This window comes from Boleophthalmus pectinirostris, unplaced genomic scaffold (genome assembly GCF_026225935.1).
Source record: "Boleophthalmus pectinirostris isolate CB_2022bp ecotype Guang Dong unplaced genomic scaffold, ASM2622593v1 HiC_scaffold_16, whole genome shotgun sequence".
Taxonomy (NCBI): Eukaryota; Metazoa; Chordata; class Actinopteri; order Gobiiformes; family Gobiidae; genus Boleophthalmus; species Boleophthalmus pectinirostris.
In genome coordinates this window covers 18,188,285-18,215,878 of record NW_026571095.1, presented here as the reverse complement: position 1 = coordinate 18,215,878, position 27,594 = coordinate 18,188,285, and the positions used below count along the sequence as shown (strand labels likewise).

At 38.4% G+C, this 27,594-nt stretch overlaps 1 protein-coding gene across 1 annotated transcript in view; it reads right to left on the bottom strand.

Moving 5' to 3' along the window:
• LOC110170370 (uncharacterized) overlaps positions 1-25,188 on the bottom strand; it is a 186,422-nt gene extending 161,234 nt beyond the window's left edge. The window contains exons 1-2 of the mRNA XM_055151955.1: positions 25,107-25,188; positions 17,686-17,816 (exon numbers count right to left, since the gene is read on the bottom strand). The gene's annotated coding sequence lies outside the window, so the exon portion shown is untranslated. The remainder of the gene's footprint in view (positions 1-17,685; positions 17,817-25,106) is intronic.
• Positions 25,189-27,594: the final 2,406 nt, after the last annotated feature.

Below are 27,594 nucleotides of genomic sequence, written 5' to 3'. Positions count from 1 at the left end.
CAATCAGACGACTAAAAGGATATGCTTACGACAGCAAACTCACCTATCTGTTTGACTGCTTTAAGTACAACAGCACATAGCCTTGAACCAGGAAACCGTCGTTAACACTGTGAAGTTGATGCCATGTGGGCCGAGCCAAAACAAATGTGATGTCAATGCAATAATAAAGGAGCTTTGTGTTAGAGTGCGACCATGATAATTAGTCTCACGACGGTATGTTAGTAGCAAGAAGGCTCATAAAATATAGAGGCAATTTGGCTCAGACTCAAGAACAAATGTGTATTCTTAGCGCGTGGGCTGTTCCTCTAATGTTCTACACAGTTTAAGTCTGGCAGCGGCGCAGTCAGAAAACTTCGGAGCAAAGATGCTGACAGTTTCAGGAAGGGGCTACAAGGATTACTGACTCAGCGCACGTATGCTGATGTGAACCCTCGCACACACGCACACAATCTCATCTCACTAAAAATTCTCTTTTGTTGACTCCATTGGCCGTGTACAAGCAAGCGGCGCCATTCAAAACTCCTGACAAAATTGAGGTTGTTGCTGAACGGAGCAGACACTCAAGGTCAGGGAAATGATAATGATGTTTATGAAGTCTAAATCTACAAAATAAGGTTCTTTGTGTCGTCTTAAGTGCCTACCTGCAAAGCATGCTGGGATTGGGACCACAGGGCAAGGTCTGCTTTGCAATTTCAGCAAGAATCACGGTTAAGTGTTTTAAGGAAATGCAATGCAAATGGACCAATGTGCTCCCAGTGTTTTTCTATTCACAGCAGGGGTTTACCAGCAACACGTTTCATCTTTGGAATTACAAGATTATTGTCCTGAACCTTTGGAGATCAGCAGGAGAGTGAGTGACATTTTGACAACAGTAATCACCTCATTGCAAATCTGGTCCGTGTGCTCAGAGGAGGGCAGTCTCCTGCAGCTGCAGGCTACAGAAATAGACAAAAAGAGCAGCTAGGCAATGATGTGGCTCCTCATAGGTGGTCCTCAGCTCTCCAACTGAGTTCAGATATGTGTGGTGCAATCACATAACTGCACAGCACATTTTCACAGCTTTCTAAACAAAACCCTTTTCATGAAAATCACCTTGCTTTGGAATCAGCAAACACATCTAAACTTGCTTTGTATTTCTGTCAACGTCCATGCCTGTTTTACCCCCACTTCTGCCTTTCATTTCTGTTACAATAATTATGCATATAAAATGAGACGTTTTGATTAAAGCATCAACACATCAAAACGCGGCGGAACACTTCAAGCATGGATTTCTGGAAGGGAAACTTAGACAGTCTCATTGAAGTGCAGTTTAATAGTATTCAAACACGCAGAAAAATCAATGACAATATAAGTGAATGGGAGCTGTAGGCACATGCAGCTGGGCCGACGCTGAAATGGAATCAGATGAAAACAGATGTACTGGTGAAATATAGCTACACATTAACTGATGAGATATCGATGATTGATGGTGTTGCCTTTTTATACAAGTGTGTTTCAGAAATCCCATATGGATCAGACCCAGAGTTTCGGTTTCAAAGCCTTTTCTTAGTGTGTTACAGGTCCGATGCAATGAGTCTATAGGTTACTTGTGTAAAAATGCTTGCCCATTATCAAAGGTGGGGCAAAATATATTACAGTCAAATTGAAATCACAATTTGAATTAGTGCAAATATCAAATCCCAAAAGCTACAATTATAATTAGATATAATTAATTAGATAATAAAATCCTATCTGTAAAGAACAAAATATCATGTCTGTTCTGAAATGCATGGAATTCATGTGTTAGTTCATATTGTATTGGCCAGCTCCTGGAGCGTGCACTCTGAACAGAATCCTACTTTTTAATAGTACTGCGATCGTGATCTAATCACTATCACAACACTAATATAATGCAATAATATTTTCAGTTATTTGGTCGTTGGACCATTTGAAGAATATTCAACTATATTCAAGAAATCTACCTAAATTAAAATCTATCTAAAAACTAAAATCTCTTCCTTCCATCTCTGCCTAAGACTATACGCTGCATTCCCACATCTTTAAAACATCCAAGCACCAAATTACACACAAGAGCAGGACTCGACCCTGAAGGCTCCGCTCCCAATTACAATAGAATCCCGCACCCGGTCATCCTGGGGGCCAGAGTATCGATGATTCATTTTGCGTTTTATCAGTGAAACAGGAGTGCTATTAAAAAGAGATCAGTCAGCCACCAGGCACGAGGACTCTACTTCTAATTGGCCATTCATCAAAAAGCCTTCTCGAGTAGATTGCGGCGCAGAAATATCACGCATGACAACCAAAGCGTGCTACATTAATTACTGTACTGATGAACCTCACGCTCCACAGCGCGCCCTTCGGATTGTGGGGAGCACGGCAACACAAGCACGCACCTGGACATATGAGAGATGAAAACAGCAACAGCTTGGTCCAAAACGGAACATCTGTGTTAAAATTAACTGTGTACCAATGGTATAATTACGACATTTATTCTCCTAATTGCATTGACCTGAAACACATTCTCAGCAATTCACTTTTCTTGTGATATAAATCCAGCTATGTTAACACTTGTAATGCCTGATTATGTTTTGTATTTTGTTTAATTTAGTGAGTTTTATCTATGCACAGACAGTGGGTTTGATTTGAAGTTTGTACAGCTGCTTAGTTCTTGAAAAACTGTGGTATAGCCCAAGTGGTTTAGTCGCATGGCAGTGAGGATTTCCAATGTGTTCCATATGTTGTCATTACATATGCAAATTGTGAATGATTAAATGGTGTTAATGTTACTTGTTTATGGTATCTAATGAAGCTCTGGCATTATGTGCATATGTGCATTTAACTGATTGACAGCAGTAATCTATACACCCTTGATTTCTTTCTAGTTTAGCATATTTGGCCTTCCACTAATCAGTCCCTGCATAAAAGCTCACATTTGTAGATATCTAAATCTGGCTTTTACATATAAATGCAAATACATACATTTAGGTGTTCTTGTTGATGTATTTTTATCTTCAAAAACCTCTATCTCAGGGGTACTGCCATTTCATCAGCTCAATATAATCAGTCAACCTTTCAAAGGACGCTTTCAGGCATTTTCCATTAGACTGAGTCCAAAATATGTTCACAAAGACACAGCATAGGAGAGTCTTACGATGCTGCCATCTCTGGAGTTATCTTTGTACAAATTAGCAGCCATCAGGACACACACAGACGAGGAATTTGGAGCTCCTCTTTTCTCTCTCAACATGTGGGGAAGTCTCGCTTTCATCCGCTTCCTGATGCGCCGTAACTAGACAGTTTTCGGTCACGTCCCAGAATTACGCATGTTACAGCTCTACAGCCCTGCTCTCTCTCACATAGACACTAACAGACGCAACAGCTGCACGTCCGCTGACAATTCATCCATCTCCGAATCTCTCATTTTCTGGTTTGAGAATTTTGTGCTTTTTTTTCCCCTCCTCCTCTGAGCCGCAGGATCAGCTGGGGCCTAGTCCGGCTCTACGCAGCTGCCCCTTAGGCCAGAAAAGAGAGAGGCTTCAACAGTTCAGATGGAGGTTTAAAATGGGCATAAAAAGAGCCACTTGTGAGCTTGTTTGCATTTGCACACATATCCTGCCGCACAAACATGTAGCTGCGAAGTTTCCTTTAGGCGCTGAGCTGATGAGGACAGGAATCTTCAAAGTAAGAAGTGAGACCCAGATGGTTTTGATGTGGGGATAATGATTTAGGTAAGGCTATGCAACACTTTCTATTCATATCAGTGCTATACAAACCTAAATGTTTGGTGTAAGAAAAACAGAAAATGGGAAAGTAACAAAAGCAAAGGGAAATGTAAGCTCTGAAGTCCTGGGTGTAGAATTCTTGTTAAACCTGAGTCTCTTGTTGTAACTACTTTCCTGGACAGAGAATTATCCTGGGTGCTTTTGTAAAGAAAGAGACCCAGCTGGAGTTAGACGAGTGCTTGTTTACTTAGACCACACAATAATGGAAAAGGATAACAATGTTGTCTCTTGGAATAACAAAGTCATTGGTTATATTTAGACACTTTTTATAGGGTTTACATTGGGGGAAAAAAAATAAAATAAAAAATTCAATTACATGCAATGACAAAAGACTTGCTGTTGGTTGATTAGTAAAGAATGTATATTAAAATGTACAAAAATTGGGCTGCTCAACTATGGCAAAATCTAATTTTTCATTATATTAATGACATACTTTTGATTTAAAGCCTATCTAAATAAATAAGTGACTTTGCTTATTTAAATATGAATAGAATCGTAATTTTAACACAAATTTTAAACTTGATTAAGTAGCCCTATACAAAAATATAATAAGATGCCAAATACAAAATAATGCAAAGACCTCAGCCTCATAACAGGTGTCCAGAAACTGAATCAAATTCCCAAATATTCAAATTTTGAGGTAGAAGTGCTTCCTATTAAAGTCCAAAATCTTTGCGTCTCAAAATGGCAAAGAATCAGCTAAAAGCAACTATTTATTCCTTATTATTTATTTATTTCCATTTCTCAAATTAGTGAAGAATGCCTTCCTGAATCTCAACTGTGTTCTGGATGTCGTGTAGATGTGGTGTTTTCCGATAGCAGAGCAAATTTGTAAAGGATTGTATGTATAGCTCTGTATTGTTTAGAGTAGACTGTTTATCCTTGCATGTCCCTTGGCTCTGTGGCTATCGGTTTATCATTGTCATACAATAATTCAGGATGTAATGTGGCTGTAAGTCCCTCAGAAGCAAAGGCATGTGTCACAGTGCCTACACACAGCATGTTATTAGCCTAGCCACAGTCCTAGGAGCAGACACTTAACTCAGGAGTAAGCCAATTATCTTCATAGAGTAGGCAAATTTACAAAAGGATTTAGTCCATTCCTACTGGACCTTTGTGTCAAGGGTGGCAGCTTAGGTTTCAATCATAGCTATGTGCACACTATCGCTGGTGATCCAAGAACCTCCTCATAAACCTACCCATAATATCAACTCAAGCTAACTTAGAAGAAGGGAAACATATTTTTAAAAGAAGATAGCTAATTTTCAGGTTGTAAAAATTTTAATTTCCAAATGGTGTTTACAGTCATTGCCATCTTTTGTGGCAAAGCTTATTAAAAGTGTTTGTAAATTCTGTTGAACCACAGAGAAATAATTTAAGTAGAAACAGTTTAGTGATTTCAATTTCATGTGTGCTACAAAAATGAAAAAGACAGAAAATTGACTTATATAATTAAAAGCATGCACTGTCACACAAGTACAGATATATGTCCAGTGGAGTAAATCATAGGTTTACATTGGGGTATTATAACTGAAGACGGTGTAAGTGAAAACGCATTAACACCTCATTGTACAGTTGAGTAAGTATTCCCCGTTGTTATTCTTGTACATGGGAGCAATGAAATCTCAGCTGTGAATGTTATGATACACTTTGATGTCTTCTTTGACACCTCCCACTAACATGACTCAAGCTTCAAGAAATGTTATTAACGAGCTTGTGTAGCTGTTCAATCAAGCAAAGCAACTAAATTACTCATACATTGCATTAAATACATAAATTTATCTTCTGAATGACCTGTTTAAAGATGTTGGATGGGTAAAGCAATGATGGGTCTTACTTTTGGAATTCTCTGAACAGTGACCCCTTTGATATAAATCACATATTTTATTACTTTGCATTAGAAATTGTAATTTAATATGATTGACTTAAAATAGTGTCAGTAAATAACACTTTTTTTAAAAATTTAAAAGTTAATGACTTTTTTGGATGTCAGTTTGGGAGATATTGGGATTTTTTATAAATATGTCTTCTTTCTCAAGTTAATGCCTTCCAGGAATTTTTTTCCAGTTATTTTTTATGTATTTATCACCATGCAACACATTTTAAAAGGTAATTCACAGCAGTGGACCTCGCTTGTTGGCAATCTTCCACTTTATTCCACACCCGAACCTCCTACACATTTCATATTTGCACACCTGTCACGCACAAAACACTGAAATCTTCACAGCAGGATCTAGCAAATGGTATAAGGAACAGTTAAAATCATTAGCCAACCCTTTTGGCTCATCTTGTGAAAGGAAATAATTTAAAAGATTAATTTTTGCTCCAGTACTTGCACTATAGTTGCCCATAAACCCAAGTCATATAAGCTTTAGTCTCTCTGTGCCATTGTCTGGCTCTTGTCCCAGTTTTCGGGCTTTCAACACAGTAGGACATGAATGTAAATACGAAGAACACACACACACCAATAAACACATTCAGCCCGGAGCAGAGTCCCTTCTTTCTCAATAATAATGTCTTCAGTGATGCGTGCTACTGTGCTTTCACTCTCCTTCATCCCACCCATTGGAATAGCCATAGTACAGAGTAGCAGCTCCAATCTCACTATCGCTCTCCGAGTCTAAGTCCACTCCATCAGCTACATGGGCTCCCTGCTGGCTCCACAAAGAGAACGCATTGCTTTACTCTGGATGAAGCAGCAGAATAGTGCAAGAGAAAATGAATCTTAGGAAAACTGATGTGGAAAGTGTGTGGAAAAGAAAATAATGTAAAAAAAATAAAAATAAATAAAATGTATAACAGGGTTGTGTTACTGTTTTTACTTTTCTTTCAACTATGAAAGTTATCTTCAGCTTGGAAGCCATTTATAAAACCATGCCTCTCAAATAGAAGTCAGTAATCAAATGTAGGGCTGGGTAATGCAGCCATATCCAGTATTCAGTATTTTTCTGTGTTATGCAGCCCTACACTCAGACACCCTCAGAAGCTACACATTAGTTTCCTCAATATTGTGATATGGCTTTAAGAAAATTATGACATATTCCACTACTGTAAAGGTGATAGATAGGACAGTGCGTCCTATCACTGTAATTCCACCTAGAGCTGCAACAACAAAACTGCTAAAACCCAAATTTGAACACTGGTTTTGTTAATTTAAAGGCCACAACAGTGAATCTGACAAACAAAATGTACATTTAATTTATGAATTGATTTACAATAACTTTGTTTCTTCACTTCAACCTGCTTTGCACCAATGATCACTCTTGTTCAAGTTTTTTGGATGTGACACAGTCAACACCCTGGACCACTTCCACTTACGCATATTGCTACAGCGATTTACATATGAATAGATATTTAAGCATCCTTGTTTTACACCTGTAATGTTCTGTGCATCTGTGCCTTGGGAAGTCTTATTTCCATTATCTTTCAGTTGAAGCGTGTTGTGTATGAACCCTAATGTACAGAAAGCAGCACACAAGCAGAGGCTGTGTGTGTGAGTAATCAGACCGTGACCGAGTCTGCCACACCATCCCAATGCCCCCACAGAGACACCACTGCACCATGAGACACGGCTATTTCCTCCAAATGACTCTGCCCCTTCAATCTATTAACACTGGGGACAGAGCAGCTCTATGTCCCCACCAACTACTGCTTGGGCTGGGTCAGTGTGCCCCGATTTGACCCTGCCTGTGGAAACAGGAGACAAGGACCAGCACGGCAGACGATAGAAGTCAAACTGTGAAGTTCTTGAGGCTAAATCTCAACTTTCAAGGGATATGCTTGTTGAGGAAGAAAACATTCTTCACAAAGTCTTTAAAAGTCAGCATTGGTGCCTCTATGCGGCTCTTTGATGCATCATTTCTATCAAAAGATATGGAGAGAAGGTGCACAGTGCATCATCAAAAACGTCAGTCTAAGGGCTAAAGGAAAAGATGAAAACCTGCTCATCAGTCAGCAGCTGTGGGGAGCTAATTTGAGATGATATAGTCCTGCAAAGTCACTGCCAAGTGACACTTTTTACATAATCCTTCAAAAGACTAGGGCAGTGTTACTCAAAACTTTTATGTCTGGGCTAAACAATGAGAAGAGTGGAGATGACTAAATCTAAACCAGGTCTTAAAACATATGAGCCCTAAAACGAATGTAAGCACGCACTAAACCAGATCTACTGCAACACAGCCGTTTTGGCACAAATAAAGCTTCTCTTACCTCCTCTGTACCAAAAGAAATTCAGGATACAATCAAATCAAAACAGGACCTTGGATCAACCTAGAAACTGAATCGAAGTTTGTGACAGGGTCTAAACCTGGTGTAAACCAGATTTGAACCTGGTCAAAAAACAGGACTGGAACAAGGTTTAATCCGATAGAATGAAGCTGTGTTTGAATGTCCACACTATGTCATATCATTTTGTAGTGGTGTGAGAATGCTCAGCAACTGACAATAAAGTCTGTGTGCTCACAATTTCCCGAAATGCATCTAGAAAAATAGCAAATAGTGATAGCCACTATATCACTAGGTCAGTACACTGTGACAGTTTTGAGGCTTCCACGGACATTCAGACAGGACTAAGCACTATACAGTTGCATGTCTACATGAATGACAAGGCTTAACTGAAAGTTCAAAGTCATATTGAAACTCAAAGCTGTAGAAGCAACACAACTTATGAAAGAATGTGTTGAGATGTTAGACCCAGGGAGTTTCCTTGTTCCCTGTTTGAAACAACTGGGAAGGGATTTGTACCATTACATTATCTCACAGTGTGAAGGGGCTCAGGGGAATGCTGGTGTCTTGAGCACTAAGCATTTGTTTCCTTGTACTCCTCGAGAATCCCTGGGAGGCCGCGTTTGTCAGATTCATTTTACCGAATTGTCAGTTAATGAATGGTACCCATCCGTCGCGTGCCACCCAGTCAGTTGAAAGAAAGAAGAAATACCCCCTTGGGTGTTCATCTAGTGGCTTCTTCCATTCTCATTAGGGGGGAAATCAAAAAGAAATGGGCTGCTCACTGATCAGTTAACATGTTGGCTGGGTGTGCTGCCTTTGGGGGGTATCAAGAGGTATTTCTCACTATAGCATGAGTGATCGACAATAAAAGAAGAGACAGAGCTTCTTTGGAGCTGTGTCATTCATGAAGTCTTTAAAAAGAAGGTCTTTTCTTGAAGAGTGTTAAGGAGTAATGTGTCTTACTGGCAAAATATTACATAGCACTTAAAGACAGGAGAGACTACAAGGTTACTTTAATTTTTCTAAAGGGATAACAGCAACACAAAGCACCAACATTTAAGACCAAATGTTGCCTGGTTGGATACTGCTTTGCCTGCTTTTGTAAACTGACATGCAGCTTTGTGCTTGCTTATTGCGGAGATGAATGAACCTCAGCCATCCACATTGTGCACTCAGTGATATCTGCGCATAACCGTCCACGCAGATTTAGTTACTCAACAATGTTCTTTTTTCTAAGGATCTACAATTGTGTAAGTGATGAGCTAAATGTTGAACTTTCACAGTGCTCACAGTTCACAGTCATAGCTGAAAACATGATTCAGTGCAAAAAAATAATTTTGTCCCAATAGTCACAGTTGCTGGTTGTAATGTCACAAAAGAAGTCTAGAAACAGAATAGTTACAATATTTTTCAACATTAACAAGCATGTACATAACACAGTAAATAAGTCTCCTGGAACAAGCAGTTCCAAGAGTTCTAAGAAAAGAGCATAAATGTCAATACAGTTTTTAACATTTTAAAAACTTTGCTACATTTGCATTTCTGTCTATTTAACATCAACATTCAAAATCACTGCTTTTAATGAAAAAAAATGTTGACTCAGACTGTAGCCTTTATCACAACCACCTTCTCCTCCTTGTCCACATTTTCTTGTTGCTCGTCTTCAAAATCCTGCACCATTACCTCGGCCCACAGTTAATCTCCCTGTGCTCTTCCCATCTTCTCTGCTTGCTCTGATGTCTCTTAAACGACTCTCTCCATCCCATTCCCCGAGCCTGCTTACATCTCTCTCCAAGCATCAGTGTAAACGATTACAAACAGCAAAATAGACTGCTGCACTTGCTGTCTGCCTCTTAAGCACAATGAAAGTCCAGTGCGTGGGCCTCAACACAAAACCTACGTCTTTGGTTCAGAAAAATAGGAACGAAAGACATGGCTGCTCTTCAAAATGCAAAGAGCAAGGCATTAAGTCACTCAGGACACAAGATGATGATAAACAAATAGCATTCACACTTGCTGATTGTAGCAGGGTCATGTAAAATGCATGAGCTTTCCTCACAGATAAACATGTCTGGCACTGATCAGAGCCATTACTGCCGCTTAAGGCCCATCATGACTGTGTGTCTGAGTGTGCAGCAGCCGCTCATGTAAAGCATTAGTTTTGATGTATATGAGGCAACAGAGGAGCACTGGAGAATTGACCCAGCTGCACTCACTATGAAGAGCTCCCTGCAACAACAGAGGAAGAAAAATGTGGCATTTTTCTTATGCCCTTACAAAAATATGGTACACAGTGGGGATGCCATAATCGATATCACCTGTGAAGAAGGGCCATAAATCTGGGCAAATGTATTTCCCACAAGGCCAGTGCATGCTTTAGGTCGTGCAACAGAGCAAACACTATTACATTTGTGTTCAACGACTACTTCACAAACACATAAGCAGCCTGTATGTGGAGTCAAATACTTATTATGATGGGGTCGCGTTATAAATGGACACAATTAAGGTGGCTTTGTGAAGCGACGGGAGCGAGATGGAGCTCATTAGAGACGCGCTGATCCGCGGACACATCGCGTGCACGTGCGCACGGCGCGCGCAGGTAAAACATTTGCCCCACGGCTGTCGGTGCTAGTAGTGACAGTCTGTCAGTTAATGCCCCCTTCCTCTCCCCCTCCTCCCTTCTCCTCCTTAGCGGTGCAGACAGACACGCACAAGGGCGCACAGCAACTCACACGCCTGCTCCGCGTAAAACATACCAGCTCCAAAGTGATGCTTGCGTTCTCCCAGTTCCTTTAGGGACAAGACACGGGGCTACAAATCTGACAACGTTAACATGTCATCGACACGTGTATCGTCAAATGTTAACACTGTTTATACGACTGGATATGAACCACATGGAACATATTTTGTGCGTAAAGAAGCGTCTCGCTTAGGCTACCTCTCACCAAACGGTCATTAAAATATACACTGTTCGATATCTTCCATCCTAAAGTATTTACATGACATCTGATCGTGATACCACCTTGTGTTTGTTTCTCTGCGGAGCAGAAATTTAGTTATAGGCTACATAATCAGCCGTTCGGACTGTTGCGATAACGCGCGGAAACGCTTCAAGCTTGGGATCAGCACAGTCACTCGCACAGTGAAATCTTATACCACATAGTATATCAAGGCTTCACATAGGAAAATATCAGTAACACATGCGGGTTATAGCGAAATGTGATGAAGCACAAACACTGATACCACAAACCTCGGTTGAAGCCCGAAACTAGGTCTGCGTATTTGACCGCTCACAAATAAACGAGACAAGGGCGATTTGATTGAATAATATAGCGGCCACGTTCTTTACCTTGTGGATGTCGCTCACCCCTCGACTGTTTGGAAGTGTCTTCGTCCCGTTCTGGCCACGAACCGGACACAAAACTGATTCCAAGAAGGACGATGACTGTTATCACTGCGCGCCTCTCACAGACTCGCGCGCGGACTCTCTCCCGCCTCTCGCTCTCTTTCTCTCTCACGTTTACTCCTCAGTAAAAGGCTGCTACCCGAAAATGAAGAGAGGGGAATTATTGCACGTGTGGCCACGTCTTACAATATTTTCTATCTCCATCTCAAGATAATGGCAGGATACTACATCTCACACTATTAAATCTAAACTGATTTGATCCATTTGTGCCTGATAGAAACAAACATGGGAAAGAAGTAAGCAACCATCCCTATCCATCCAAAGAGAAAGTAAGCTATACATCCAAGGATTTTAAGACGTTTTAGAAAAAAAATATATATATAGCTATCATTGTTCTAATTGGTACATGAGTGGTTTCAATCTGAAAGACAGCGTGGCTGTTATCAAGTACTGAGAATTAAAAGCAGTAATGAAATAATAGGGCTACTTATTATTCCATCTCTTCAGTCCATCTAACACCAGCTCATGACGCACAGCCCGCTCCACTCACTTCAAACCCTTCAAGAAAACATGCTGAATTCACAGTTCTTTTTCTTTTGCGCAGTGTTAAGAAAGTAAGATACAAGGCCGAACATCTGTATTGAAGTACAACACATATCTTAAGTATTTAACAAATGACTCTTTATTCAAACTCCAACAGCCAATAAAATGCGTTGTACAATCGGATGTGCCATAAAAGTGGGTTTTTCTCACATCTTCTTTTAATACACTGTAGTTATTGTTGCACATCGGCAGATTATCTTTTCATACTCATTCAGACAAGGGTACATCTGGTGCTAAGCCAAGGGGAGAATGGAAAAAGATGCAAGTGACTGAATGAATGACTGAAATGGAAAAAGATCAGTAACAGCAAATAAAAATAAATATGTAATCATATCTCCACTAGTAAATGTACTGCTGAAAGTAATGATTTAAGATTGTAATGAGATGCTACCGTTTGCTTATTTTCTATGAATGTTGGTTATTCTGCTTGCCTTTAATGACCAATGACTGTTTCACTGTTTTAAGGTTATTTCTTTAATAATTCTGTTAAGCTCAGCAAGGCTATTGCTGTTATGTGATAATTTTCTCTAAAAAAAAATTTACTGAACTGAAATGGAATTTAGATTCACTAATTCACCAACTCATTTGTCTTTACATGTTGTGAGAAGCCAGAGAGACTAGAGGATTGCTTATCACTGAACCTCTTCAATTGTTTTATTATACTGTTTATAGAGACATTTACATGCAGACTAGATATTTTCCTGAAGAGAACAAGACTTCACTTAGTTACCTTACCTGTAGATGGCATTTGGCATATGTTTGCTTCTAACAGTAATTGGGTTCACAGTAGATCTCTTTTAAGATTAATATCCTCTTTATCATTTCAGACCCACCAGCTGATCATAGACTAAAGATTACATTATTATATTCTTGTTCATCATTTCTGCCTTGGACATCATTTCAAAAAGCTATTACCTCCTTTCTTATCAGTTAAGAACAAATTACACTTTGTCATGTTAACCTCCACATACACATAGGCATGTTTCATTACATTTCTATATTCATCTCAGCCAATGTAATTGCTGGAAGTCCCTTCTTTCAGGTTGTACAGTGGACTTGTAGATTGCCTGTGCAAAAATCCTTTGAAGACAAGAAAGGCAGGAAGGGAGGAAGACACACATGAGCCCATTAGAATAGTCAAAGAAGAGGACTGCTTCAACTCTATTATAACCAAGCAACACAGTGCCAATATCTAACAAAGAATAAAAAAGACTTATTTTATCCACTTGGGAGAGGTTTGGCACAAGACTGCATGCACAGACTAAAGTACAGAAACGCAGTACGCATTGTTTTCTTGCTACATTTGGATCACCATGTGCAAAATGAAGCCCGTGCCTACCTTACTGCTGGTCTGGGGGCTCTTTTCTCAGGCCAGAGAGTGGACACCATTGGATGTGGCACAGTGTGTTGCAGCCTGCGGAGCTGTCCTTGCCATACATGTGTTTGGCAAAAAAAGGAGAGTTGGCGAGGCAGTAGAGGCACAGGCAGACCACATGTATAGTACACCACCGGAAAATATGCTTTGGGCCATTTAAAGGCAGCGTGAAAAGACAACTTGTGCCTCGAGAGCTGGAGGGGATGAACATGTTTTCCACAAGTCAAAATTCAGCCAAGCTCTCTGGTCAATTCTGGAAGTATTTGGAGTATATTTTACTGTTGAACTTTTTCAAATATAACTGTTTGTGATATCAGTTTTGAAGAGAGGGGAGAGTAGAAGTTGCTTTGGCATTCACAGCTACAAAAGAAATGACATTTGGAAACAGCAACATCCCACATATTGCCGGATCTATCTCAGATTTGAAGTAGTACTGCAGTAGTGGGTATACTGTTTGTCAGCCTTGAAGGTCATGTTTTGTATTTATAAATGAACACAAAGTCATAGTTGTATTTGAAGCTTTGTCTCTGAAGATCTGGCACTTAATAAAATTGAACAAATCTGTCAAAGAAAAGCCAAAGTCACAGAAGTTTGAGAGAAATGAATTTTCTTGACAAGACACTACCCCAGATACTCCATTATCCCAAAGTCCCAGGCAATAAAATCCACTGTAATATTATTTGGAACTCTAAATCACATACTTTTGCTTTGAATATGAAAATACATAGCAGGTTTACATGGCCTCACAGGGCTCAATTAATCTCCTCAAGCTCATGCTTTAGGGTTCTCAAATGAGAAATGAGAGTCAGGGCCTAAAACTGAACAACACAAATTTAAATACTTAAATGTCCTATCCATATCCCAGGTTAGAGCATACTTTTGTTGTGCCCTTGGGCAAAACACTTTGCCTCTAGTATGAAAATGGTGAGTTTCTGATGGGAGCGAAAGTTGGTGGTTGGAGGGACTGGTGGCACATATTGGCACTCTCGCTTGCGTCTACCCCAGGGCAGGATGAATTAGTAATATATAAAAAGATAAAGAGATTAAGTGCTTCGAAAAATGTAAGCCTAATGTTATTAATTACTTAATTACTATAAAAATCTAGGTCTCCCTCAAAAAAGAGATTTCTCTCAAGGGATTTCATGGTAAAATATAGGTTAAAATAATCATTTATGTGCATATAATTGGGTTGCAGCTTTCTACGTATTCCTACCATACTGAAGGTTCAATTAGTGCCTGTTAGTTGGTTTAGCATTTTTGTTGTGTATATAAATTAAACGTGCCACTGTAAGAGTTAAAGGTAAGGAAAAAGTAACTTGCCATTGACGAGAGTGTTCTGTGCCTGGGGCTCATAGTTTCTGGGACAGACTCCAGCCACCTGCGACCCCTGATGGGAGTAACCAGAAGATTGATGAAGAAATGTGCAAGAAGTAAAATAAAAAATTGTTAAACACAAATCAACAATCCACTGAGAAAACACTGAAAATTATGAGATTTGAAAGAAGAAAGAAGACGAAATTTCACCACCTTTTGGTCACATATTGCAGAAAAAAATACACTCTTCATTTGATGCAACTTGTCTCTTTTGACTACAGGGAAAATGCAAGCAACATGCAAACTAAAAACCACCATGAAAACCAAACAAATGTGCCTAATGATCTACGGAGAAAAACATGTCCATTCTTTCAATACCATTATGCTCTTATGCTCTTTTTCTTTTTTCACAGGGCTGTTTGTGTTGAAGCTTGTTTTGAAGGCCACTGTCATGTTGTGTGAAGTGAGCAGAGAGAGAAAGGAGATCCCCTGCAGGCTCTGGAGGGCTTTGATCCTTGTATATCTCCCAGCTATATCTGCCATAGGTTCCACATGAACACACAGGCCGGTGTATGCACATTCAGTGACAGTATAGGATGTGACTAGGCCAACTTTATTCTTCTGTCACGGAGAAGGACTAGCAGGTGGGCTTCATGGACGAGGAGATGGACTGATAAGTGTGTTTACTGCATCTGGGAAAAACGCACAGATTTGGCGTCCAGGAGAGATGGACAAGAGGAGAGGAGACAGGCAGAGTGGCAGGCAGCCCGAGGATAGCAGACGGCTGGACAGATGCACACCGCTCCTCCACATCAACGTCCACAAATGACGTCCCGGGATGTTGTCAAAGAAAAGGTGGCTGGTAACAAGTTGCATTCACGTCATTACATGTGTCTTCAGACCATGGTGGATACATCTTTGTCAATGGCATTATAACTGTGATGTCTTTTGTTTATATCCATTTATATCTATTATAGTCCTGTTTGTAAAAACTCAAGACATGATATCAGGGATAGACCAATGAGGAAACAAATTAACAAACCATTAAAGAGGGGGCTTTTTAGCATTCAACCATGTTGTGCCCTTATCAAAAACATGTTTGAAGAGTTTTTAGATGTCATTCATGTATGTCTGAGTAATTTAGCCATCTCTCCCATGTACTGTTCGAACTCTCTTTATGGTTAGCTGTAAGATTTTGAGCAATGCTCAGCCCACAAGTCTATGCCCTCCATGAACCCATATAACAATTCTTCCTAAATATACAAAAGCATGATACAAAACTGTACACAACAACTTGACAAATGGTTTGTACAGTAGTTTCATTAAATGCATGCACGCTGATTGTGTTGTGATAGCACTGTGCTGTGAATGGTGTGGACTTGGAGCAGAGAGCAAACGGAGGGGAGAGCATCAAAAATGAACGTGAAACTTAGAAAACATGATAATACATTGTTCTCAGTGAATAGCGCATTAACGTGTAGGTTTGAACCCCATTAAACAAGGACTGAGTAGCCTGAATAGTGCCAAGTTTTGTTTATTTTGTTTATGTTTAAAGACATAAATCTAATAAATGCTTAAATAATAAAACTTATAATAACAGATGGTATTAGTAGCTTGTTGAACACAATAACAGACCAGACAGGGTCTGAGCTTTCTCCAATTTACTTCATGTTAATTGTTTTTCTTCTTGATTTCTGATTTAGAATGAATTATTCTGCTTGCTTTTTTTTTTTCAAAAACATTGCCAGAATTCCCATTTTTGTTTCAGTACTTACTTTGAATTTGTTCTTGTCTCTAGATGTCGACAAGACAGAAAGAGCTAAGGATGGATTTCCACGACAGTGTGCTGAGCAAAGTAATTTCACTGAAATCTTGCAAAAACCAAAACCTTGATCTGAGTTCAGACTGCCTGTCCTCTGGCCTCCTCTGATCCTGGTATAGAGGGTTTCATACAGTGAGCCCTGACAGACAGATGCCCTTCACTCTGCAGGTAGACCAATCATACTGCTCTGCCTGCTCGGCTCCACCTGATCCACGCTGTCACCGAGCCAGACACAACCTGATGTTTGTTCCCTCCGGCACCGTCATCTCCTCCATCATGTCTCCTTTTCCTTTTTTCCACCACCATTTTCTCGTTCTTTTTCAATTTAAATGTGGCATTTACCATTTCAAGTGCACCCCTCACAAATAACAAAAGGACAGACGGCGCACGGAGAATTGTATTTTTCTGTGTGTTGATGGCCCAACTCCAGGTACGAATATGACAGGGGCTCTGTGCCAGGGACAGGGCGCGCCAGCCATTGTCAGAATGCAAATGACCATATACCAATGCATTGTTATTTGGCGTAGCTCGCCTCTGTCACTCAGGCAGCTGGCAGTGATTGCTTAAGGCGTTAAATGAAAGGAAAGATATGGATTAAGAGAAGAAATGGAAATATGAATTGAACATGTAAAAAAAGGTTCTGTCATTTTATAACTGGATATGGCCTCTCGCATCAGCCAGTGTGACAAGCACTAACAGGGAATACAGGATCGAAAGTAAATAACTGCGAGCTGAACATGATATTTCAAAGCACACACTTCTTACCTACGTACTTTTCTGAGTATGATTTTGCCCCACTGAAATCAAGTTCATTTTATGTGGTGATCCCAAATCTAGAAAAACTGAAGAAAAAATTATGCAGGAGGGCATATGAAGTAAAATTTTCTTTACATTGGTATATAAAATTGTTGGACACCTTAGGAGGGAAAAAAAAAAATTTAATGTATGGAGAAAAGCTGTAGTAAAAAGTAGATATTTAACATTTAATTTCAACGTTGTGAGCTAGTAGAAGAAAGTAATAGAAGCAACTGCCTTAGTATTGGAAGACCAACTACTTATGTAGTGTATACTTTTATTTAAGTAACAATTTATTTTTTGTATTGTTTTAAAAACATTTTCTTTGTTGCTTAGTTTAGATAACATTTACATTACTCACAGATTTCCTCGTGAAGCTGCTTCAGTGGTGTTTTTATTGAATCCGCTTTCTGTCGTCCAGCTGGTCACGTACAGTGGATTTGTGATGTCCAACTGGCGTTTCCATTCTTCTGTACGAGCATGTTCCAAATCCTGAAGCAGAGCAAAAATAGAAAAGTGTGTTAGCTGCAGCTGATTTAATCTCCTACAAGACTTTAATTTGTACAAATACTGCATCTCTGAGAACCAAAAAAAATACCCAAAATAAGTATTTTAAAATTTAATATAATGTAGACAAAAAACATTCTTTCACTTTCACTAATGCAACTAATAATTATTATTAATTATGAAATATTAATAATAAATGATTTTACATCTTAGTATTGTAAAAAAAAAACGTCCTTGTTCCTTCGCTCCTCTGCTCATGTTTGACGTCTTAAATCTCTTAAATGTTAATTTTCAGATACTTCAGTGTCCTGAGTGGTTTGTATTTGAAGATGTACAGAGTCCCTGACAACCACTAAGTGCTGCTTGAGGAAAAGTGTGGTGCAAAACTGGTGTCAAAAAGCTTTCCCACAAAGACTTTTTTGCACCTTATAAAACGCTCTGTTTTTCAACTAAAACCACATTCTACCAGTTCTAGTGGTTTGGAGTCTTTGATATATTCAGGTAAATTAAACCTTTTTTCTGACTCAAGCTTACGGGAATACTTGAGCCATTCCTTTTGTGCAAGCATCCAGAACAGAACAGGGTAGGTTATGCATACGTTTATAATTTATACAATTCAATAGCCTATTATTTCTCTGAGGGCTTGTGACATAGTGTTGCAAATACTGCAATATCAGGAGTAGCCCTTTACTTTAAAAGTGTGCTGTGTAACATTTTTGATGAAGGCTCTGCCACCTGCTTGTCTCCAGGGAGATGCTATTACTTTGCTCTCCATGGTGATAAGCAGTTGATGCCACTGGGCCATCTTACTGACGGTCATGTGGAGGGGCAACAGCGCTCAAAGTAAGAATGCTTTTCAAGGTATTCTTTTAGAAAAAAAACATCTGTAATTGAATAAATGCAAAATAGGTAGCTATATTGTGCAACAATTCCGTCAAAGCAATTAGTTTCTGTAATAAAAAAAGACCTATGTAAAATATCATTATAATTTCTCTTGATATTGACACCACAGCCTCCACCATTTAGTGTTAGTGTTACGTGTGATGAAAAACAGAAAACAATATTAATGTGCCTCCTGACTTATTCATAACTACAGTGTCAGGTTAGATTTGGCTCTGCCTTTAAAAACACCAATATGCAATACAGATCAGAATGAATGCCACAAGCAATTACCATGCTCAGGGTCACTTTTAAAATATCATATAAACCGTTTATAATTTACCCCGTGGCTGTGAAAAAAAAAATTGCCCAGTGAAAGATGATAACATTGTGAAAACAGAATGACTATGATTGGCATGTTCATTTGTTGTGTTTGGTGCTTTAGTGTCACAGACAGATTTCATTTGGCTCCTGACATTTGGCTGCTAATTAAAATGTAATGAGTAAATACATTTTTAAAAATCAAAAAGATAATAAATGGTATTTTTCAATAAACAAATCAGAATTTTAATCTAGGTTATTATGTAAACAAAGCTCCTAATATGAAGACATAAGTAAATAACAATAACAATGTGACCAAGCTAATAAACATAAGCTACTCAAAGTACATTAATGTCCACTAATGTTATGTTATTTGTGCTATTACTACAACTAATACCACTATACTCTGATTAGTAACCACTATTTTAAAGAATTAATTTAACATTTATGTAGATAATGTAGATAATATACTTAACCTTGACAGAACAGTACATGATGGACAAAGAGAAGCTGCATTTTTGTATTGTGGTCGTCCGGGAAACGCATGCTCAGGACTGTCTGAATAAGATGGTGAACATCTGTTTACACCTAAATTTACTGACCCCCTTTTTGTCTTGGATGCAGATTTGCTTCACATCCACAGTCTCACAAGTCCTCATTCAGTAGCTCAAAAAACAGAATGGCTTTACTATTGTAGAGAGGAACTGCAGAAATACATGTGTTAGTTGTGTGTAGTTAAGAGGTCATATACAGTGTGTCATAACAGGATGATGAGCAACACTTTGTCATGATAATTCTTGCTGTGCCCTTTTACAATAATAGCATGCATATCGGAAGAAATAGTTACACAATCATGTTTACCTTTTGTAACATGAATTTCTTTGTCCTAACTTTTGAGACATATTTTGCATTTTGTACAAGGACTTTTAATTGCCACATTCTTATAACTGAATGATTAGCGAATGTGTTTTGTTTTGTTTTTTTCATTTATGCTTAATGAAAAACAATAGCAGCAGTACGACAAAAAAATAATATAATCAAAGCCTTAACCTGATGTTTTCTTCTCAAACTAAAATACATTTTAAGCACATGCTATCCAAGTGCATATAAGGTTAGTCTGTGCTGTTTGTCTTTCTGCAATTTCAAATGATAGATCATTAGATGTTGTTTTGGTTGCCAAGCATGTTAGGATTTTAATAACCCGTGGAGCGTGCGCAGAGCGGTATTAAGATGTGATTGATAGACTTCTGTTTGCACACTGTTGCCTGTGCAGACGAGTGTAAAAAGTATGAGCGCAATTACCGTGTCATCCATTTGGAGATTGAAAAAAGCCATGAATAAATTTTCCTCCTTCCTTATAGCACCTTGAAATCTGGGCAACAATCAATTATATGGAAAATAAATTAGGTGCAGATAATTACTTGATGAAAAGGAGTTGTGTCAGTGAACATAATAAATTACAGTATGTATACAGGAGAGCGTGTACATGCACAATGTGGTGGGCTGTGTTTCCAGATGCTTGGTGCCTACCAGCTGCCTCTCAAGTGCAAAGTAACCAAACAGAAGCCTAACCAAGCCTAAAAGGAGAGTCTGTTTACAGGCGCAGCGTCAGCCAGGCAGTGAAATCAGGTACAAGGCGGCCCCTGGCTAAATCCGCCTCATTTATGCATCTGCAGCAAACACAGCAGTCCCCAGCACCTACAGGCAGCAGGGGAGTCCGCACCACGTCTTATAAGTTTTAGAGCATGTTTAATATCATGTTTTATCTGTCACAAAATCCAGTCCAGCAAAGTTTTAGTTGCAAATTCTTAACATGCATATTTATTTACAAAGGAGGATGATATCAAAACAAAAGGTTATCACCCTCTGTTCTCTTTACAACTGTTATAAGCGTATTCACAATGATATTAATGTTTAACTTAACACCGAAAGGAAAGAATGAGAAGCACAATCAAGCCTGGAGTCAATTGTGCTAATGTTTCTTTGCAACCATGACCAGTTTTGTCAATAAAATGTGTGTAAACTTTGCACCAACCTACTCTTTGAAAGTATGTACCTAAAAAAAGAAAAATAATACTTAAAGCTCCAGTAAGTAGCTTCCATGAATTCAAGGACCTCCTCCTAATAAATAAATATGCCTCAAGGCTTCACATTGAAATGTTTTTTCTAAATCATAAGAAGCCAAAAATCTGTTCAGAACACTCATATATTGTGGGCTGATAAATTATAAGATATAACACAGGTTGTAGCAGGAAATTCCAGACCTTGTGCATGACAATGGGGACATTCAAATGCATTCCTTACTTGGATGTCAGAATTGCATTCATATCTTTAGAATAGTCTTTGAAGGCCAACTGTCTAACCTCCTCCAACAGCGCTGATGCAGTGAGGAAGGACTGGTGCCAGTGACTGAGACTGCCGCTTTCAGCACCACGGACAGTTCCATAGGCTAACGCCAGAGAGACAGACTTCAAGCTGCCCAAAAACACATCACCAAACAATAAGCACAGTTAGCAAACATTCATTTGATATGTAAAGAGGCATTGTGTAAAGGGGGTCCACGACCAGCTGGTAAAGATGTTGTCGCTTTGCAGAAAGTTTTACAGTATGTTAGCAGTAACGCTGCCAGAGATACAGGTCAGATCTGTCCAATCATTGATAATTGAATACATTTAAGAAAACTTTAAATGCTATATACTGTGGAACATTCCAGGTAAAGCAATCTCCACCCTGAAGCATTCTTCACAAACTATTTCTTAATTATGAATTGACTTTTGTCATGCATTAAAGCTTAATTTTGTACTAGTTATAATGAGTTGCCAGCTATAGTTATCATTTGGAGTAGCGTGTCTAGTTTGAAATATGATATATTTTTCTCAATATGAAGTGGTAAAACTGTCAGCCCTTTCTATATTACAGTACTGAGCTGTATTCAGGTCACACACAAGGTCAACAAGTGCTTTAAAGTGGTGTGATGAAATATTGGTAAAGACGATAGATAAAGGTATTCCTTCAATAAACAGTTATGATCCTCTAGTCTCTTGGTTTCCTCTTCCCTTTTGTGTTGGTCTGTGCTACAAACTGCAGTTCCGGTAAAAGATTGGTGCCCATTACTGAGACCCCCGGTTGACACGGCCCTTATAGCAGACTTGCTATAGGTTCCTTATTGGCTGGTTGCAGTAATTTGTTTTTGAATTGATACAAATTCATGCATAGACATTCGGCCCATCTACAAATAACTCTAATTTAATGTGGATTTTTACACCTTTATCAAAACCAACAATCATTTTAACAGCAATTTGAGCCACAATAGTTTATCTCTAAAATTAGATCTAACCAGGTTTTGACACTGTCTGCCCTTTCAATATGAATCAAATATTGTGCTCCATCCAGGTCACTTAGGAGGTCAGGCCTTTACAGATAAAATAGCGTATACACCTAAAATGGGTCTGAAAATATTGTGGAAAAAAAGTTTGAGTATAACGGCAACATTCTAAACTCCTATATATGAACCACAGTGACTTTGCTTTAAATAGCCATGATGACAGAAAATTACTTTAGATTTGACTTTATTACATAAGCTAAGGTATAATGCGGTCATAAGGAGAAAGTCAACGTTTATTATAGAAATTATATTTTTATGCCAAAGGCCAAATCATCTGGGCACTTCCAACGTTGTTCAAATCCAAATCCAATCTACAAATTTAAAGTCCCACCATGTACATTTTTTGCCAAAAATAAACTCAAATAAAAGCACATTTTAAATTTTGGTTGTTTTGTTTGCACTAAAAAAGTACAAAAACATATGCCCTTACTTTGAGTGGACTTACATCTCCACAAAACTGATACTTATTTGGCCTAGAGGAGGGCTTTCAAAAAATGTTCCTTTAGCTATAATAATATTTCACAATGGGGCATAAAACATATCTATCTCCACAGTGTTTCTAAAGTATGGTTTAAAATTTTTATTTACATGGAATCATGCAGATAACAAGCCTTGAGTTACACCCTAAGTTACACTATGTTGCTTTAAATATTGTTTGACAAAGAGCCTGTAGCGCTTAAGTAAAAATGGGAAATTTTCTTAACTTTAAACAAACAAAGAATAAATGCCTCTTGTATCAATTATAGATGAATCCAACACTGAAGATCAAACTGAAATGCGTTGTCGGCCCATGTATTAGTAATAACAGAAAGTGCCAGTTCTCCAAAATATATTCAGGGTGTTAAATAAGTGTGATCTGAATGTGTGTGTGGGGGGCGCCATCTTTCATCTTCAAAAAGTACAGGTTCAATGTCAAACTGCCAGCTGATAGTAGGCTTTTTCCACATTCCCCAAAGTATAAGGCATCAGCTGAGGCCCTCAAGGTAACGACAGCGCCTGAATACCAAGACTGCCCCGATGCTCCGCACAGAATAACTATCAGACACACTCAGAGATACAAGAGTCGCTTACCTACAGCTGGGCCATTGGATATTTTACAGTTAGGATGTAGAGACGTTACCATACAAACAATGCAAAAACAATTTCAATACTAAGGAAAATGCTATATTATATACTATACTCAATAAAACTGTTGTTACTAAAATAAGATAAGATAATCCTTAATTGTCTTGATACGGAGAAATTTGTCTTGAGACCAGGCAGTCACATGTTTTAACATACTACAATGATAATAATAATAAAAAAAATAATAATAATATGGTGTAATTGTCAACAAAAATAAATATAACTGATTAGTATTTGTTTTGTTTTTGTTTTTGTTTTTTGGTTGTTTTTTTTGACAATCAGAATTAGGAACAGAGGCAGAGAATGTGCAGAAATGTACACCTCTTTAATCCAACATATACTAATAAAACTAATCAAGAACAACAATATTACACTGCAGTTTGCATCTTACATGACTCAAACTTTCCAGTTCTTTCTTTTATCAGTCACAAATATTTAGTTTGAGAATATCTTCTTCTGTGTGCTCTCTTCTGGTAAATTATGCCATCCATTAGAAAGATTTCCTCATGGACTGAGGGAAGGTGTCCCATGCAGGTTGGGAAACTGCTCCATTGATTGGCCCTATACCACTACATCAATAAATAATGACTAGAAACTGTATGTCAATACAAAAAGGAACTATTAATTTTAAAGTAAAATGGATGGAAGAATGAATATTGCTCAAGCTCACAATTCACTATATTATATAATTTATATTTAAAATAGGATCCAAGCAAAGACAGTCTACGTCACAATTGTCTACATCACAGTGTAGTTATTTAATGTATTGTGGGAAAACTTGGGGGAAACAATTTAACTATAGGCAATAGTGCTGTTTTGTGTGAGATTGCTACCTTGATAGGTTATTCTTTCCATTTACGATACAACAATAACAATAACATTAAAATCAAATGTTCATTTATGCAGTCACATATCTAATGAAGTCAGATGGTACTGCTGCTGCCTACAAGTCTCCACAACAGTCACATGACTAGGAAATTATGTTAAATAAATGTTTTACTCAAATAAAAGTTTTTAATTCAGGTTTGGTATTTGATAAAAGCCCACCTCACTTGTAGAGAAATCAGGCAGTGACTGTGGATCTGAGTGATTTTAAACTAACTATTTGAATACATAAATGAGCACAAGTTACATAATGTTATTTTAATTTAACATATTCATACATAATGTATAGCATAGGCCTTTGATGCCAGTGCCCCCCGTGGTGCAATAAGTGCCCTTTTATTTTTTGCCTCTGCCCTTCAAAGAGACAGCAGTAACTTTAATGCAAGTGTTTTTGACCTGCACGTGCAGTGAGAGGATCCTTTGTCACTGTGATTCACACAACAAGTTTAGCCCATGGATCTATTAAAATTATCATATAATCATAATCATAATCATATTTATGGCAAAGGCACTTTACAGATTCTCAAAGTTCTTAGACTTTGTCTTAAAACATCATTAAGCTCAGCGACCACAAGTCGGACTATGCGACCACATGTTGACATCTATCTAGCGTAAACAATGCCCTTATAATTAATAGGCTACATCATTTGCGCAACTTAAAAATATATATAAAAACTTACCTTGTCAACTGAGTCACGATTCAAAGAAATGAAAACTATTAGTCCACAAAAACAACACCGTTTTCTCGAATCAAGCTTTGTGCGTCTCAGTTAACTGTCGAATGAAACCCTACACCCAAACAATAGTTCCTATCACACCTTTCCAAATAAAAATAAAAACACAATGGGGTACTTTGTAAACTGTTTCTATTTTATTTAGGCTGCCTTATTTATTTAACTGATAAAATGCCCAAAAGATATAAATCAAATTTCACTGTGTTTAAAGTCTAAAATGGTTTACATTATATTGAAGCAGATGAAGGAAAATTACTCTGCAAAACAATGAGCCAAATGAGTGATAATCAGAGTAATGATTGTAATCACCAGGCAGCCAAGCAGTGCAAAAATAAAGTTTGCATCAATTATATGGCGTTTAATTCTTTCCAACCTGCACATGCACAGAGGCGTGCTAGCTGGAAACAATGATAAATCACCTATACCTGTGTGCATATTAACAACAATTATGGCAATAGCCCATTTGATGAAGGAGTCATGTGTGAGTGAAATGCAAAAAGGTGGAAATTGAGTCTCCATCTTAGTGGAAAGTCATTTTATGTTCTCTGGTATTGTTTCAGGATAGACACAGGGTAATTTACAGGAGGGACCCAGACTTCCTGCCATCCACAGTAAATTGGTCCCCATTTTCTGACATACCGACTTTGGGAAAGGGTGGTTTCTTTGATCTTTCGAGACTTTTTGGTGTTTCATTTTACATCATCACACTCTTTTTGGCTCTCCTCCTGTCTTGTCTTCTCTGTCTTTCAACCCATCTGCCTGTCTTGTCATTTTATTGTGTTTTATTGTTTTTCCATCCATTCCTCAGGTTTTATCTTCCTTTTCATATGGCTTCTTTCAACATCAACGTCATTATCTGGAACATATTTGTCATAGCTTAGCTTACATCTAAGAGCTCATCACATCTCTTTGAATCTTAATTTGTCAGCTTTGGAAATTGAAACTTGACATGTGTTTGTTTATATTGGATTAGTTATTTTCTCAGAACATGAAAGCAATATTGTACCATATTGTGTTTGTGGAGATTTCAGATGTTCAGACAAAGAATTACTGGCTGTGGAAATAAATAATACTGAATTGAAAGCAGTTGTGTTGTTTTCTCAAGAATTCTTTTTAAAGACGGAAATTCTTATTGAATAGTTCAAAGCAAAAGCAAGCTCTGGAGTACAAAAATGCTGAAATATAGTTTTCAAAGAAAATTAAAGATCTCAATTCACAAGTGTTTCAGAGTTAGTTGGTTATGGTAGAGTAAAAGTACCAACTATGGTAAAAAGGTTGGAACATGGTTAGGGTACAATTTACTGTCTTTGTTGCAAAATTTGTCCTCTGCATTTGACCCATTCTTCATGCCACATGGGCATCTCCTCAGGAGCAGTGAGCACCGCAGTGCAGTGCCATCTAGATGATTTTGTCACTAGGCATGTTCAAGAGTACCTTAACTGGCGGGTTTGACTTGTTGTGCATGTTTTGGGTTGATGGGAGAAATCCGGTGTGCCTGAGGAAACCCACCCAGACGTGGGAAAAAATATGCAAACTTTGCACAGAAAGGCCCGGGCAACCCAGGGATCAAACTCAAAACCATCTTGCTGTGAATTGTGATTGTAAGCCACGTAGCCACTGTGGCCCTACTCCGAATGCATACAGTGCTTTAATGTAACCAACTAAAACAATAAAACAGCATGTGCTAGTCATGCTAATCATTTCGAAAAATCTGTCTAAATTGGAAAATACCACATTAACTTAAAATTATGCAACATAAAACAATGAAAAATAATAGTAAAAATAAATTATGATCAAAGAAAATAAATAAAGGCATGCATTAAAAGTAGGTAAATAAAACAGACTTCATCTGAATATAATACAAAACATACAGTACGAAAAGAATGACAGTTCATTGTGTGTAATCTATGTGAGCTTGTATCATGTCGGGACTTTAACCATTTGGACAGGGTATGGTAGGTTCTGATACTGGGGCTTCCATCAGCCCTACTCCTTTGTTTGTGTGTGCTGTAGGCTGAACATGTTGAGCATGTTGATGACTCGTGCTCTGTTCTGTTGCCCCTGGTCCAGAGCTGACCACCCCACTGCATATGCCACACTGATGCACATGTTCACACTCACAACATACTTCTCAAACATCCCTCCATTGCTCAGCCTCTCTGTTTCTTTTCATCCATCTCTTTCTCTCCCTCCACCAGATGGCTGACCCATCTGCTCCCCTCTCCTCCCCTCTCTCCCCACTGCTCTGTGCTTCACATGGGCCACATCCAAGTTTGGTACACATCGGACCCTCAGTCAGCCCCGCATACAAGCTCGCCACAAGCTTCTGCTTCAATCATTTCACATTTTTACACAAAACTGTTTGATTGCTACTTGATGTCAATTTCTGCCCGGGTTATGGTGTATTTCCTGGTGCTAGTTCTTGAAAACTGCA